Here is an 18,627-nt window from a genome sequence, read left to right as displayed (position 1 = left end):
GGATATGAGCTGCTCCCTACACTATATTCTTTTTTGTGACCCTGTGCTAAGGCTACCCAGAGTTTTGCAGGTTAATCCATGTTTCATTGGCTGCTAGATTTAATTTCTGCATCTAGCTCTGGTCATACATCTAGGCACAGAGCTTTAATTGGAGAAGTTTAATTTTTGAAGATCGGATTTCCCAAGATCCTAAATTTAATGTCTTACAGGGTGCCAGTAGCCACTTTCATGTTCTCACCATCACCCTTAGGTTACGTTCACAACCAGTATCAAACTTACTCTCACTGATGGACCTAGATACTAGCAATGCAGTCATTTTACTCTAAGACCACCAGAGAGCTGAAAATATTTCATCTGGCTGCATCTATTTGCTACATCTGAGATTTCTCAGCCTTTCAACTTACAAAAACATCCTTGCTTTTTCTCTATGACATTTAAATAGCAATACTTTGCTGCTCCCTACCATGAAGCTACCTATTGTGAATAGAGCAGTGCACCTAAGCTCTCTTCCACAGCCATCTCAATCACTATCATACCTTCAATGTGTTTGCTCTGAAGTTGTTTTGGTTTTTTTTGTCAAGAATTGTCACCCATCATACACATGGTCAAGAAATAACTTTTACCTTAGAAACCTCAATGAGTTGGCAAGTTATCCGAATTCCCAGCTTAAAAAAAAAAAAAAGAAAAAAAGAAAAAAAAAAGGCTATATAAAAATAATTCATCTCAAGGAAGGAAGGAAAAAAGATCTCAATCTTCAAAAAGTTCTGAGTAGAATATATTACAGTAGAGCTGTATTGGATAAGATCCATTTTGGTTCAGCCTTCTCTATTTCTTCCCCAGTCTGAGATCTTATTACTCTCAGTGTATGCTCCTAGTCCGTAGGCCTTATGCGTTGGGTAGATCTTAGTGTAATCCAACAATAAGGAAATGTTTGAAAAAGTAACCCCAAAGCCACCACTTTTCATACCTGCTTGACAAATAGAAGCTTCATAATATGAGATAGGAACAGCATGTAAGTCATTTAGAGTTTAACAGAAGAATTTTCAAGGTTCCCAGTTTTCTTCACATAAAGAGACACAGAATTGTTATCAATTCAAATATCTGATAATGAAAATGCAGATAATTTTGTACGCAAGGTGACTTAAACGTGGCAAAATAAATCTTAAAACAAACCAAACCACAGTTCTTGCATGAGATTCCCAACAAGATCTAGAGGCTAGCAGTGTGCTCACCCACATCAACCTTGCACACACATCAAATGGATGTTCGATTCATCTTCCAAACCATGAATACTTGGTAATTTTACTGGGACAACTGGTCTGTTTCCCTGTTATCTTCCTGATAATTTGGCAGGTTCTTGAAGATTACTAATTCATTTTTCTTGAACTATTGTAATTTGACTGTTCTTTCTCTACTAGCATCTTGTCATAAGTTAAAAGTTTTCTAAAATTCCATGTGGTGGAAAGACTTCACGAATATCAGAAAAATAACTCTTGTTTAGGATATCTGAAGTGCTGTAATGATCTCAGGATCTAAGATGGTTATAATAACTTTTAAAAAGTGATGTTGGGAGCAAGATGCTGAGGTAATGAGATTTCTCGTCATTTTTGAGCCATTTTCACTTGTGTGTGCTATGTGGGTACTCCAGAAGCTGAGAGAGAGCCCAGAATAAAACTTTCCTTTCATTACCACTCAGTGTGAAGAAGAGTAGGACGCATTAGGAAATGCAAACCCTAATGTTATTCTAAGTATGGTTTTCATTAAAAGGATTGAGTAGGAGGAATAAAACATTTCTATAGAGAACACAGAGTATATATGTGTAAAAGAAGAAATAAAAACTATAATTTCTGCAGCTAGGTCTAGACCAGCATTTATTGTTGTACTGTAAATTAATTTGGTATATTGCCGACCAAACTCTACTTAGCACTCACCCTTGAAAATGATGAATCAGAAATTTCTCAAAGGCACGTGCTTGAACCTTAAGACTTTTGGATGGGAAATGTAGGAGACGCAGACTCTTTTTCCAGAGTACAGGGTTAATTTAGGAAACACTTCTTTATTATGTAGGTGACAGAGGTACGACACACACTGCTCAGAGGCTGTGGAGTCTTCTCCTTGGAGATTTTCAAAAGCCACCTCAGTGTGGTTCTAGGCTCTCTGCCCTGGGTTTCCCTGCTTGATGGTGCTGGGTGCTTTCACAGGAGGTCCCTTCCAACCTCAGCTGTGATTATCCTGTGGAGTCTGATGGGTCACATCTCAGTCAGTGGGTCTACAACCATGGACTGTGCCAAGCATCCTATGAACTGGACCTAAGCTGTCCTTTTTTCATTCAAGCACCTATTACCTTTTCTTACAAAGAAAGAAAGAAAGAAAGAAAACAATAGTGGGTACGTACAAAACATGAAACTGGGAAGACAGAAATAGGCACAAATCTTCTTGACGTTCTACTCTAGAGGTCAAAATCTTTCTGTGCGAATTCTCTAAGTCAGTTATCAATAGATTCAGAGGTTATATCTGTGGTGAAATTTAGTGTTTAAAAATCAGTATAGCCAGTTCATTTGCTGTAATGAACAAACACAGAACAATAAGGAGAATTGTATATATATATTGTGTATATATATATACATATATATATATATATATATATATATAGTATATATACTGTTACATGTACAGAAAAGAGTTCGGTTTGGAATAAAAGCATTGAGCACAGAACAGAATTATGATTTGACTATGGTAGGCTCTCTCCTGCTGCCTTGGCACTGTAAGGCTTCAGGTGAACAATATGATGTTATTTTAGCAAAAACACACATTTTCCTCCAGTGATGAAAATCTGTTCTCCAGCTTAGAGAGAATTGATGTTTTCAAGCATTGTTCTATGTTCTCATGAAAAATTTGAAGGAAAAGCAATCTCAGTCTTTGCTGAAAGCAAAATAACATCATTTTATCTCCTGAAGTGTGAGGATTCCTGGGGTAGTGCCTGACTTACACATCATGTACAGGCCATTAAAGGAAACAGAGTGGGTATTGTTTGATGTTCTAGTGACTTTTAACCTTTGTTAAAGTGCTCATTGTATTGGTACATGAGACATTTTTCTTGATATTTACACACAAACAAGGGATGCCATGAATCTTGGCAATCTAGCGTGCAAATATTTACACTTCTGGCTAGGAATGTCTTAAAGATGGGTTTTTCTTTCAACCTGATATTCAGGACATCCCACTCCTAAGTCTGGCAACCAAATTAACTTTTGCTCATTTCAGACATATTTCAACTTTTTTTTCTGTCTGCTTTCTTTCTAGTAACTGAAATTCACTGCCTGCTATACAGCACAAGCCAACATGACTATTATCAACACTAATGCTTCATCTGTCACAAGAATGCATCCATGCTGCAGGGCTTTGACATCCTGTGGAGCTGAGCCAGGATTATACACTTGTCTCCCACAACGCTGGGCACTATCATCTTGAAAGATTTTGGTTTAGTATCATATAAAACATATAAGGAAAGTAAATACTATCAGAGAGTCCACGGTGCTCCTTTGAAATGCTGACTATTGCAACCCTGAACCCAACACAGGATGACAACTGATGCTGGAGGAAGCCAGTAAGGAAGGATCTGGGAAGAGACTGTTCATATAGGTAAAAGAGAGTGTATACCTGTAGTTTTGGGTCATTGTCTACATGTGGATACACTCTAGTCTGGTGGGATTTCATTGTTACTAAACATCTACAGACATCTGTAGTGAAATTGATCAGTAGAAGATCAAATTAGTTTTTGGAATTTATAGTTCTTTTCAACCAACAGACTTATCTGGCATAGACAGAAAGCAAAGATACTTCCTCAGTTTGGATTTCAGCCCAGGTGATTAGAAGAAGGATTAATTCCCTTTGACTTGGCTGCCTAACATAGTCAATTTGGAAATGTGCTGGACATCTGAAATGAGCTCATTGCCTTCTGATGCTGTTAATATACGAGTTAAAAGGACAAAGTTCTTACTTAGTGAGTATCTGAAAATTTCATTTCTGGATGCAGTTCAGGTTGGGTTTTACTCAAGGATCATGCTGTGGACCTCCTCATGAGATGCTACATTGCAAAAGCAGCAGCTCCATTTATCCAACCAGTATGCTGTATGCAGACCATTCATGTGCAGGGGCTGGATGTCCAAGCTGCATTTAAAGCTGTTTTTCAAAATTCCCTCCATGAGTTTTTAAACTCTAATAGTGATCTTATTGAGGATATGTGTATTAACTTCGGTATAATCACTGGTGTTAACGCATAATGCATTCCTCTTTTTTTTTTTTTTTTCCTCAGAGAGGTGTCACAGAAAACCAAATGTTCGTAGTATAGAATCATGGAATAAGGTAGTTTTGAAAGAGCCTCTAAACCCATCCAGTTTGGTCCATGGCCCAAAGAGGAGCGAAATGCAAAGTTGAATCAAGACCTTGTCCAGTCAAGTTTAGAAACTGCCCATGGAAGCAGATTTCCATAGCCTCTTTTGGCCTCTCTTCCAGTGCTACATCATTTTCACTGTGAGGGATTTTGTCACTGCACATTGCTGAAATCATCATTTCACATTAAGGAAAACAAAACAGCCATAGGTGTAGGCTTTACCAAGGAGCTGTTGAATCATCTGCAGATAACCATTTGTCTCTGAACTGAAACAATATTGATTTGAAAGGAATACATCTTACATCAAATCAGACATTGTTTCAGGGCATGGCCTAAGAAAACTAAAATTAGATACAAATGTCTAAGATAAACATAATAAATTAATGTATCTGAATGAAAAACGCTTAGCAAAAAATATCCAGATAATGGAAAATAGGTAAATATTAATAAATTATATTTATCACATAATTGAAATAGGCCAAATGCAATAATTCATACTTTAAGCTACAGAAGTCTTAGCTTCCATTTCTTGACTCCTGGGCAGTTCACAGAAATGAGGCATTCATACAAAACGAAAATATCTAAATACCTAAATGACTTGTACATGTAAGAGTCATTAAGAAGCAGCTCAGCAGCTCAGTAACAAATGCGTATTTCCTTTGGTGTGGTGCTATGATGGTGCACTGAGGTAAGCAGGGAAGCACACTGCCCTGGAAGTTGACGTCTATACCATGATTACGATGCTAAGGTTTGACTTCACAGGATTACACAGAAATCATCATTACTTTTACTAGTCCTTATATTTCAGAGAGGCAAAGAATATAGAACATTCAATTTGTCAGATTCCACTGTCTGCAGTAGCAGAACTGAGGAAGAGCAGAAATCAAACTGAGCCCGACAACAGACAAATGACATTTTGAGCTGTGCTTCACCAGCAATAGAAATCAACCTCTGATGACAAGAGTTTCAAAAGCTATGCACTCCAACAGTTTTGAAAACAAGCATGTCCTAAGGAGCCTTAGTTTAGTCACCCATGGCATTAGTCACATTAGTGGCCTGAACAAGCCAAGAACAATTTGTTTTCTTCCCATTCTAACATTTCCTCCCCACAAGGCCTTGTACAACAAATACCTACATTGCAATGGCCTCATTGTGCCATGCTGAAACACATTAAAGTCCTTGCTGTTTTAAATGGTCAAAATAATGTTGAATCAGAAATTCTTCAGTTTTGCAACCCTATATTTTCCCAGCAGTATACCTACAATCCTGATATTTGGCTCAAGAGCTATGCTTTTTTTCAAAAATCCCGAAGTCTTCAGTGGAAAATCTTGGTCCAAGTACATGTCAGATTCCCACAATTTATGCTTCTATTGCCTGCATTCCCTTCAGCTATTGGCAGTGTGGTCGCATTGGCGAAGAGCATTACATTCAGTTCATATCTTCGAATGAAATAAAAAGCATCCAGACAACAACATCTACCACAACCAGAACAACAACAAAAAAATTAATTACTTTACTGAACCTGGGAAAACGCATCAAACTGCAGCTGTTCAAGCTTCAGTGAAGAATTTTTGTTTTTGTTCTTTTTAAATACCAATTACTTCATGAGTTCTCAATTTTCACTACTTGGTACTTGCAGTCAGTAAGCAGTCAGTGGCATTTGCCTCCAACATTTCTGTTCAGTAGTAATATGAGTTTCAGCAAAGCAGTGAGCATCCATAAGTGGATACGTAGAATCTTTTCTGATTCCTGGTGCTGCTTCTAAGTGGTAAATTGAGAGGAAATTTCTTACATTTTTTTCTACACTTAGATATTTTCTCAGGAAAACTAAGGATATATTTGCTTGCACATTACCATGTTTGGCCACAGTTTGCACTATGTCCAAGACAAGCAAATTCAAGATGTATGGAAACCCTTCCGTGGTTATATTCCTTATATATTCCTGTCACTTGTATTTCTACCAGGACCATTTCAGCATGGTTTTTTTGTTGTTGTTGTTGTTTTGTTTGTGTGTTTGTATTTTTTTTTTTTAACAAAAGTGGAACTACAATGTCCCCTATTTATAGCTCCAGAGTAAAACCAAAGACATGAAGTTTTTCATCTTTGTTATAAACAGAGAAATTCTCTGATTGTAGAAAGTAAATAGGTTGTAATGAGATGGATGCTTTAAGTACATTATATTTCATTAACAGTTTAACTTATTTCTATATTTCTATTAATGTTGTTTCAAATTATCACAAATGCTGTGACATTGGCATTCACAGATGGTACAGGATGGCCTATATCTCTGATGACAGCAGTGTTGGTTTTATTACCAAAAAAAAAAAAAAAGAGAGACTTAGTTGTCTCCTATCTGGACAGATCTTCAGCTAATACAGACTAAACCTCATTATCTGGAAGTTTATTTCCTCCTGGAGTGATAGGGTTGGAGACTATAGCAGTTAGAGGTATTCCAGACGGATCATGGCTTGGTTGTTTGTCCTGATAGACAGATGTCAGGACTGATCTTACCCTGCCCCAGCCCTACTGGTTGCATGCTGGTGTGCACGTTGGACTGTGGTCAAAGCACTCCAGTGAAGTGTTGAGGGAAGCACAAAGCCTTTTCCTCGAGTTTACTTAATCTCCTCATTGTCTCATTCATAATTAATAGGTTGGCAGGTCCATTATTCCCAAGTAAATCACCCTAATATCCTAAAATGTCTAATAAATAACACAATAAACATGATTTAAAACCAAAACACTTAAGAACACTCAGTAACACTGAGAACAATTTCTCATGTTGGGATAAAATCCCTAGAATCTTTTCAGAATCTAATTTAACATCCCTGATATTTGAATTTCATGAGGAAAAGGCCCCCAAGTTTGACAACTACAGCCAACTCCTCAGTTTGCAGTTCTGGGATTTGCTTGTTGCCTGCTGCTGAAAGCTGTACAGCTCATCCTTCATTAGTGTTTATTGTAATAGCAGCAGAATGGGGTTAGTAGACCATAAAGTTGCCCTGTATGCATGTTACCTCTTGTAACCTTATGGTTCTTCAAATGCCCTGCTCAGCAGCTACTTGTGCTGAAGTGGTTTAAATTCTCAATGCCTGGCACATATAAAACCACTGATGATCTTATGTCAGTTCCCGAGATAATATTTAGTGATTAGACAGAATATGCCCCAGTTTCAGGAGAAGAGCTTGAGAAATTGAGAAATCATGACTGTGAGTTAAGCATGCTTGGGGACTCCCTCCTAGATCTGGGTGCCTCGAAGTCATGTTATTTGAAGTAATCAAAAGAGCCACACAGATGGCTAACTGCAAATGTCCTTTTAAATGTCCTTATTTCAGTTAGCAGATTAGTCATAATGACAGATGAAATACAGGAAACAGCTGCATCTATTCTTCTCACTATTTTTGCGCAAACTGTATCATTTTAAGAACTCAACAGGGTTATGCTAAACTGTAACATTTCCTGACCTAACAGCGCCCAGACAGATCTGAATTCTGCTGGTGTGCTCTCAATCCTGCACCAAAAGGGTGTGTTCTCTCTTCCAATCCATGGCGTTTTCCTCAAACACAAGCTTTAAAATGGAATACATAAGCACGGGAGGCACCTTCCTCTTCTCTACCTGAAGGCATTATGGCTATCTAAAACTAGCTGTGCCCTTTTTAGGGTCCTAATTTTCACATATTCCAACTCTTACTTAGCAGTAAGGTAGATTTCCCTTCCCCATAAAGGAAATGCTTTTTATCTTTCAGTATCTGTTAACAAGTTGTAGAATCTGTGCCTCCTCCAAAGCCTCCTTCTGTTCTCTTTCCAGTCCAGTCCACCAGTCCACAAAGCAGCGCAGCTGACTAGGATTAGGATGTGGTGGCACAGCCACATGTTTCAGTAGTAAATGAAGCTGTTTCCACCCTTAGTCTACTGTTGCAGTATCTACTCAGGTGGTCATAATACTTAATCAATGACTTCCTATCAGACAGATATAGTATAAAAGGGAGGTAAGATTACAGTAAAAGATAACTATGAGACTTAGGCTTCATCTACATGGTACAGTTCTACAGAGCTACTTTATCCAAGCCCAGCAATACTTTAATGCTGGTCAAACACCGAAGCCATTTATTCTAATTATTTCCATTATACTTTTTCCAATTCCCAAACATAGTGTTTCACTGTATGTTGCACAGCTGCTGTTCTAGTAGTACAAGGAACTAGCTGGTGAAGTCATATCCAAAGATGCAGACAACTCATGACAGTTAAGAGAAATGCAGAGGTTGTATGTAGGTGACTCCCTGAATGATCCCCATCCTCCAGAATCCACATTCACATCATCTGCAATGTAAATTCACCTAAGTCAATAGAGACTCCACTGAAGTCAATGAAGTTATAACAGAGACTAATTTGTCCCTTAAAGCTTTAATAACAGGAAATAACTAGCTGACTCTACAAGCCTGCTTTATTTAATTTTTATAAGCCACAGAGTGACAGTCTTTATAGAAAGATGGATGATTATTGTGCACTGTACGAGCATCTTTCCCTCAAACCAGACTTTACTCAGCAGGAAGAGTACAAGCATGCTTGTTTCACTTACTGATGTCTTTCTTCTTTTATAATTGTGGATGGTTTATATTCTTGTGGTTGATGTCAGTAACATCTCAGCTCCCATAATCGCTGCTCCAAGCAAGTAATGCAATGCTTGAAGCCCACAGATCTAATAAAAATTAACAAATAAATAAGTATTCCTTCAAGGATAATATGCCCAGACCAGTCAACTTGGCTTTTTGTGTTTTTTTTTCTGTGCCACCACCCTGATCATTTCCTATAAATGAAATTGATTTGCCCAGTTTTAGGATATGAAGGGGACAGGGATTTATATACATGGGTTCGTTGAAAGAGTAAAGGAAGTTGTATAGTCAGATCCTCAAGGAAAAAAAGTTCTGCAGGAAATTTACTCTTTTAAAGACAACATCACTTTTTTTTTCTAGTGGCCTAAGGTATAAATGCAGTAGTTGTACATCAAGAAAAGTGATTATATCAAATAGATTTAAATTTCTGGTCTTCTGTCCCCCCAACAGAAAGGAAGGTGTATGTAAAGCAATCTTTTATGTTACCCTTTTTCTTTTATGTTTACAGAGTTTTGAAAGATCCCATTTATTCACATCAATGGACACAATACTGCAACAGGCATTATAGTCTCCTAAGAAATAGATGACCATAGTTTGACAAGTTTTGGATCCCACCTTCCTTCTAGTCTTTAAAACCATCTAAAACTTACAGCTTTCCCTTTCATTGTCCAGATGTCCTATTTCTCCTTGGGGATATGAAGCATGGGAAGCCAAAAGCAGAAGATGAAGTCCTCTGAAACTTCTGTAGAAGTTTTAAAGATTGTTTCTTACAGTCTCTTCAGCCAAAAGGAATGGTTGTTTTTTTTTTTTTTTTTTGTATGTGGGAAACTAGTGACAAATCTTGTTTTCTTTGTGTCTTTGTGAGTAAACCTCATTTGAGAACATCACTGAGTAGGCAGAAAACTAAGCCACTAAAAGAAACCCCCTGGAAAACACAGATTGTATTAGAAAGGCTAATAATTATTATTTTCTTTTTATGGTCCAACTTTGTAACACGATTATGATGGGATTTACCAGAGTTAATTCCATGCATACAGGAAGCAGCCCATTCCCCACTTCACCATCTGTGGTGTCATGCTGGGTTTTTAATAGAATTCTGTAGGCATGATATAATTACTAACCTAGTAAGGAGTTTGTATCTGCAATATTTGTCATAATACAGTGTGTAAGGTTTTACTAGTGTCTCTTCAGAAAGCTCTAAGAGATACAAGCAGCCAGAAGCCAGAAATGTGCTAATTAAGGTATACAACAAAATATTAATCAAGAGATGTGGAGGAGGAGGAGGGAAAGAAACAACTTCAATTAGTCACACCATTATGTGGCATCCAACATAGTCTGAAAGAGAAAGCTAGTTGAACTGATGAAACAGTCAAGGAAAATAACCAGAAGACTTGTTTGGCATGCAGTATGAGGGCAGGGGCTGTGCATGGATTCTGTAGACCCACACAAGATTCTGATAAATGTTTTCTGAACAAAACAGTCACTGCTGAGGGCACCAGCTCTTTTCCAGGAAAACCTGCACACATTTCCTTCCCAAGCTTTGTGTTTGGATAATAGCCATAAAATAGAGCTTAAACAGGCTATTCTAAGGAAAAAAATGTTTAATTAGTCTGTAAGCCTCCCTTCACTGGTGGGCAAACAAGTACCCATGAGAATGCTTCTCTATAGGGATACCACTGCCACTGTTAAGGGCAGCACTGGAATTGTCATTGTCCCCTGCTGTGCCATGTGCTAGGGCTCAGTTGCTTCAGACCTTCTGTGCATATAGTTGTTCTGAGACTCTCAAACTGATGCATACATTTCAATCTCCACCTCCTTTAGAGTCTAATGATGGGAACAAACTAAATGTTTTGTAATGTCTGTCTCCCCAGAATCTGTATTATGATTCCAGATACACCATGTCTGCCTTGCTGTTTGCAAGCATTGTTTTCACACACAGAAACAAAATCATTTTAGTAAGTTCAGAACAGAGCCTTTTTTGTTTGCTTTATCAGACACCTACCAGCTTTCAAGGCACTGTGGTTCTGATGTATTTTGGTCAGGTTTTCCACTGATGATGTAGAACCACATAACCTACATGGTCTCAGTCCACTGTAACATTGGTGTGGATGAGATTCTGCCTCTGCAGTCTTTGTAGTGGCTTCATATCATTTTAATGCCATTTTCAACAATTCCCTAACAGACAAAGAATGATGGTACTGTGGTTCCATATCCAAACGCACCACATCACTCGAAGTGCAATAGAGTTATATCAAAGACAGTCTATAGAGCAGCACAAGTGCAATAGGCAGGACAATAGTTATGAAACCTTTCTTGAAGGAAGACTTCAGGAATCAAAAGTTCTTCAGCTAAATGTACTCCATGCACAAAAGAAGCTGGATTCTGGCAACAGGTCAAGGCTGACAGCATCAAAACTCGTAGTAAAAAGGGCACAGAAGAGCTCCTCAGAGTATGAGAGAACACCCAGGCTCAACACACATCCACCAAAAATCTTGCAGAAAGGTAAAACAGGGCATTAGACAGAACTTATATCAATGTGCTGCTGCAGATTCATCTCTCCGTGTTCCTCTTGACAAGAAACCTATGCTTCATTTTGAGTAAGCTTCATGCCATTTCTGTTGACAAATTTTTGGTGGCTTACTCAGTGCAGACAAGCATGCAGCATTTTAAGTACGTAACATAGCTGCAAAAATATATCCTGGATATCTTTGTCTACTTTCAGATTTTAATTGCAGGGGCTGACATGTTGGTGTTTATTTTTTTATAAGTGAAAACCTATCAGTACTGTTTTGTACATTTCCTCCTATCTGGAAATTCTCATCCTGTTTCTTTACCATTTAAGCTCACACAAGGGGAAGACAGAGTGCTCTAGTGACTCAAGATTCTGTTCCAGCTTAGAAGGAGGATTAAATTATAGCAGAGCAGAAGCATGGAGCTGGCTTCAACAGTCTATCAGAGCCTGGGAATACACTGGGAATCCTGGCCCAGATTTTAGGATAAACTTGTGAGTGGCCACAACTTCAGAACCATCTTCTCCCTCTGTTGTACTGTTGGACATTTTCTACCTCACCAAGAGAAAGAGAAGACAGAGTAGAATAGAACATGGGAAGAAGCAGAATGAAAGTGGTGTGTAGTCACTAGACAATTTATGAGTGACTCTTACAAACACTTTGTTGCAAAGAATGGGTGCTTTTATCTCCTTTTCTCTAACCATACTCTCACAACTATATTATCACAACTATACTATCACAACTATATATATACACATGCGCTACAAACAGTAGATACAGATAGGTGTTTAACAGCAAAAGCAAAGCATTTTTCTATAGCATTCACACACCTATTCTGCTCTGCATATGCACTTTGCAGGCTGCAAGATAAAGAACACCAGTTTGAATTCATATTTAAGATTTTTATTTCATGGAATTGTCAAGAATTTATTTAATAGACAACCAGGACCATTGCTGTCTGTTCTTCTGAGTATATTTACTTCAAGCAGCTTTTCCTGTGTTGCAGCTACTGCTTTGGAAAAGAGTCTCTATTCTAGCCTCATATTCCTTTCCTTCCTACAATACTTGCAGGCAGCGTACTGAAGAAAGGAAAGCTAGTTAGTGATTTTTTTTTCTTCTGATGTTAGACATTCATTAGAGAAAACATTTGACATCTGGAGAGGTCATAGCCTCTCTGGTCTTATGGAGAGATAGTGTGCGAAGAAGTGAACCTATCTGCTCACCTGCATCAGCTGAAGTTGTTAATGATTTCTCATTACACTATGCCACAGTTCAAGTTAGATTTCATAGAAATTAACTTGAGATTTTTCTCAGTGCAAGTTAACAGAACATACACTGCCTTATGAGAACTTATACAGTCTCTGCATCATCATCAAAATCTTATATTCTGGTTTTTGCTTTCTAGAATCTTTCTGATATCAATTATTTGAAACGCATAAACTTCACCCTAATATTGCATGACTTGCACTAAAAAAATGTCAAAAATTTTTTTGAGTCCTAATAAAATATCCTATACCAGGAGGCAGATGATAAAATTACACAAGTCAGCATGACTGCAATCACATCACTCTATGTCTACTTAAATTTACATATGTATAGTCTGAGAGCAGCAGAATAGCATGTCTGCATAGCTGGAAGAGCAATTTCATGCTTTCATACTACATCATTTTTTCATATAAAAACAGATTGAAAGATCTCAAATCATAAAAAAAAAAAAAAAAAAAAAAAAAAAAAAAAAAAGGAAGAGATTACCGTTTTCCTGATATTCTAAAGAAAAATAACTCTTTAAGGATGAGAACCTAATTCTTCAATATGAATCTTGTTCAGTAGTGGTTCAGCTTTAAGATATGCATGGATATGAACAAATAAATCTTAGTCAGAATGAGATATTCTCATTGGTCACTATAGTAACGGGCACTGGCCTTGCCCTTTACTTTCAGGAGTGCATAAAAGATGCTCTGAACCAAGATATCATATTTAAATGCAGTCTGAGGATCTGTCTTGTAAAATCCAAGATTGGTGTGATCACCCAGGTCAACACTGACATGTCACTACTTGAAGACCTGGAAAAATTAAAGAAAATGCAGAGCTTCAGAATGTTTGTGCTCAACATATGGCTATCTGACCTATCGAGGGGAGGGTCAGGTTGCAAATTAGGAAAGGACTCTTCACCAATAGTGATTATGCCCTGGAACAGGCTTCCTGGGGCAGTGGTCACAGACCCAAGATGCTAGAGTTCAAGAAAAGTTTGGACAGTGTTCTCATGCATAGGGTTTGAATGTTGGGTGGTCCTGTGTGGAGCTAGAAGCAGGACTCAATAATCGCTGTGGATCATTGAGTTGGATATAAGGAAAAAATCTGTACAGCAAGAATGGTGAGGCACTGGAATTTGTTGCCCAGAAATGTGGGGGATGCTCCATCCCTGGAGACTTTCAAGGAGAGGCTGGATCAGACCCTGAGCATTGCAGGGGAGTTGGACAAGATGACCATGGAAAGCCTCTTCCAACTCTAAGGATTCTATGATTCTATGATCCTTGTGGATGCCTTCCAAATTGGCATATTCTATGATTTGATGACCTGGAGTTTGGAATTTCCCCCCTCTTCCACATTTTTCATGTTTTACCTTTGCAAAAGGGTTCATAATTTTGCCTTTCCAGTAAAATTCAAACTTTTCTTTAAACATCCTACCTGGCCTTGACTTTGTAAGCAAAATCAAAGCATCTTCTCTTGCTCAAATCCTTTATAGTCTGATGAAAGTTACCTGCTCCTTTCTGTATTTTTAGCCAATGAACTTTTTTTTATATTTTTACCTTGTACAGGTTTTCCAAAGGCCTTGTCTTTGGGAAGCATATTTCCAAATTCAAGATAATAGCTGTCATTCAGTCTGTATTCCTCAGAGGTGACTCTTTGGTGTGGCAAAGCACATCCCTCTGTAGTCTGTGGCAGTATTAAGGAGTAGAAAAGGAGCAAAGTTGCAGCTGTACAGGAGTGTTGCCTGCCATAGGGAATTCCTTCTGTTAAATCATGGGATAAGGCTGACAATGGTTTATAAATATAAATCTATAAATATCTTTATCTATAAATATCTAAGGTGTGGGGGGCAGAATGGCGAGGCCAGACTGTTTTCAGTGGTGAGTGGAGACAGGACAAGGGGAAATGGCCAGAAACTGCAGCATAGGAAGTTCTGCACAAACGTGCACAAGAACTTCTTTACAGTGAGGTGACGGAGCACTGGAACAGGCTGCCCAGGGAGGTGGTGGAGTCTCCTTCTCTGGAGATGTTCAAGACCTGCCTGGATGCCTACCTGTGCGACCTGCTGTAGGGAACCTGCTTTGGCAGGGGGGTTGGACTCGATGATCTCTGGAGGTTCCTTCCAACCCCTACAATTCTGTGATTCTGTGATTCTGTGAATGGTTACTTCCTTTAAAATAATTTTGAAGCTGTAATTCACCCTCTGTTTGTCTCTTCTTGTGAAAGCTTATATCGATATAATATTTATGATTGCTTGCATGAGTGGATAGTGATAGGACAAGGGGGAATGGATTTAAACTGAGACAGGGGAGGTTTAGATTAGATATTACAAGGAAATTTTTCACTCAGAAGGTGGTGACGCACTGGAACAGGTTGCCCAAGGAGGCTGTGGATGCCCCATCCCTGGAGGCATTCAAGGCCAGGCTGGATGTGGCTCTGGGCAGCCTGGTCTGCTGGTTGGTGACCCTGCACATAGCAGGGGATTGAAACTGGATGAGCATTGTGGTCCTTTTCAACCCAGGCCATTCTGTGATTCTATGACTCTTCGATTCTATGATTCTATGATTCTATGATTCTATGAATATCATGTGATCAGAGAACCTAGAGCTGTGAACAATCCTCACTCACAAGTTACATATCAACACTACAGCATCTCATGACAAAGACACTGCTATAGGGTTAATAACTGCTCTCTGCCATCATTTGGGACTAAATTTCACACAAAATTTTCTTGCTTTGCTATACAATACCTGGAGAAGTATTGAGTTATAGCTGCAGAAAAGTGATGTTATCAGCATATTTTGCAGGGCTGTGTTGTCTGTAACCCTTTAACAGATCTATTTTAACATGGGAAACTGGTGAATTCTTCCCTTAAACTCATTAGCATTAGGTTTCACTGATTCACAGAATAGTAAGTGAAGCATTTCTGCCAATGTCATAACAGGATAAATTTCATTTCTTCACTATGTGGTTGCATTAGGTAAAATCTCAGCAAGGTAAAGTTGCTATAATTTTGAGTCATACTGGATGAAAGATTTACGTTTGTGTTCCATGACCTAGCTCTTGTCCAATATCTTGAAATATTTGTGGTGTGTGAAGCTCTACACCACATGATTTTTTTAGTCTAGGACAGTTATACAACGCAGCATTATAAACAAGCAGCACAATAGTATTTTTAAGATTTCAAACTACAAACAAGGGAAAAGGGTACAGAGAGGAAAAGGTACAGAAGCTAGATTACCTTAACATAACCATCTTGTAATAAAACAACAAATGAATTGAGTAAGTGCAGTGGAGCATTAGCAAATCCTGGTCAGAACCTGGATCCATCATGAGAAGGATGCTCAGGGATGACATCCATTAGCAGCCCAGTAGGGTTATGATCTTATCCACAACTATTCTTTCAGATCAGTATCTCAATGTATTGAATGAATACATTGGAAGACACTGTTCTGCTTTTGAAAGCTCTATCACAGCAAAAATACACAGGGAGAGAGCTAACACAGTTTATCAGACTAGCATTTCTCCCTGTTTTATTTTTATTATAGAATTAATTGTGCTTTGGTTTTTTTGGTCTGTTTTTACCAGGGAAAATTCAGGCTGTGTAGGGTTGGGAAAAGACTATCAGGAGCATTGCTTTATTTTATGTAAGCAGCAGAAGAAAATAAAGAGCAACACGAGAATGGAAAGAAACTGAGAACAGATCTCTTAAAATATAGCGTAGAGAATGCTGTGCATTTATTTTTATAGGCTCAAAGGACTGGTGCATAAGAATTATGACTCTCCTTGCATTTCTGAGGAACAGGGTTGAAAAATATTGTGAAGTATATCTCTGTTTTCCTGAAAGGCTATCAGCGGTACGAAAGACAAATAGCAGTTTAATTCCATTGACATTTTTCAGTGATCGAGACACAAACGTTTTCAATTTGGGACACCTCTGCAGATAAGTAGAGCTTAGAAGACATTTTGAGAACATTAGGTGACAGCGTTATGCTGTATTTTTTTTTTTTCTTGGAAACAAATAAGTGGGAAGATATCTTTAAAACATTCTAGAAGCAGTCTTTTAGAGGATAGTGGAAATAAAAAGGGCAGTGTGTATGTAGCTGAAATTAGGTTGTGGGTTTTATGGAGGATTCTTCATTCTTGATGAGGCTCTACAATCAATACACATGAGGTTGCCAGTGGGATTATCTCCCAAAGCATCTGCAACACTTAAAATAATTTTCTCTGTGTAACCCAAATCTTTTGATTAAAAAAAATTATAAAGAAACACAGAGGAAATGCAGCTCACTGGATTTTGGAGAGTAGATAACTGACCAGAAGGAAGCTTCCCTCGCTAATGATGATTCAGGTAAAAAAAGAAACATCTCTCTACAAACTATGAACTAGAGCAATGTATCCCAATGAAATGTATCTTCCCTCTTTTTTTTTTTTTTTTTTTTTTCCTATGCTAAATGGGGCCATTTCCTACTAATCATAGAATCACAGAATCACAAGGTTGGAAAGGACCTACAAGATCATCTAGTCCAACCATCCTCCCATCACCACTGCTACCACAAGCACTAAAATCTCTTAGCTCCTCATCCAGACGCCTCTTGAACACTGCCAGGGACGGCGACTCCACCACCTCCCTGGGCAGCCATTCCAGTGCCTGACCACTCTCTGAGAGAAAAAGTTCTTCCTTATGTCTAATCTAAACCTCCTGTGGTACAACTTGTGGCCTCAGGTCCTGTTTGTTGCCTGGGAGAAGAGGCCAAATCCCTCCTCATCACAGCCTTCCTGCAGGCAGTTATAGAGTGCAATGAGGTCTCCCTTGAGCTTCCTCTACTCTTCTAAGTACAGTTCACAATTGCTTTAAGTCTTGCTCATATTTTGCACTGTAGATGTATATCTAGTCTGTGGTTGAATAGCCAGTCTGGGCTGAAATGCCTGTTGGGCTGTACCTCAGAGACAACATAACTTCTGTGTGAAGTAAAACATGACTTCTCATCAATAAGATGGCCACAGTTACTTCCAAGTGTCATTCATCATCTTGTTTTGTTGTTTTTTTGGTTTGTTTGTTTTTTTTATTGACAGAAAAACCTAATGGCCTAGAAATGAGCAAGGAGCTACTCTGGATTTGCTCTTGACTGGCCTGCATAGTATCATGAATGCCTCTATGGGGAGAAGCTCAAGCTCCCCAGGCATACTCTCCCAAAAAGCATGAGCTAATTCCTCTGACTGGTCAACTGTGACTTCTTTGAGAGCATTTAACCCAGCTCCCTTCCCACTGTGGCTGCAAGCACAGCGTGGTAAAAAAGTATACAGGATTCCCGGAGACTTCTTCCCATCACTCAGAGGCATGGTGATGCTTTGAACTTTTTTGCACACTCCCAACAGGAGAAGTGCTTTCAGTAAAGTGTGATGGGTGACAGAAGTGGTGGCATTTGTTGGTTGATACATTTCCAGGTAGCATCCAAATGGTGAAAATGATCACCAGAAAAACGAAGATCCAAGTTCAATGCCTATGAACATTATAATCCACATCTCTGTGTCACTGTGTTCTAGAACCAAAAGTTGACATATTTTTGAATCAGTTGGAGGACAGATTTTCTTCATGCACAAAGTAAAATTTAAAAAGGGAGCTTATTTCCACAAGCTATTCTAAAGGTCAAGTCTTGAATGAAATTGAAAATAGTGTTATCATTTTACATGATAACAATGATTGCAATTATGTAGATGAGCTTTTGTTTGTTTTTCATTCATGTGACAGAATAACACAGATATATTTAAACACGTAGTGCCTATGTATGAAATGAACAGATTTGAAGAGGGAAGTTTCCTTACAACTGCACTGTTTGGCATTTTTCCATTATTCTTCTGA

Source organism: Tetrao urogallus, assembly GCF_951394365.1.
Source record: "Tetrao urogallus genome assembly, chromosome: 1".
In the NCBI taxonomy this organism is placed as follows: domain Eukaryota; kingdom Metazoa; phylum Chordata; class Aves; order Galliformes; family Phasianidae; genus Tetrao; species Tetrao urogallus.
This window is presented reverse-complemented; position numbering follows the sequence as displayed.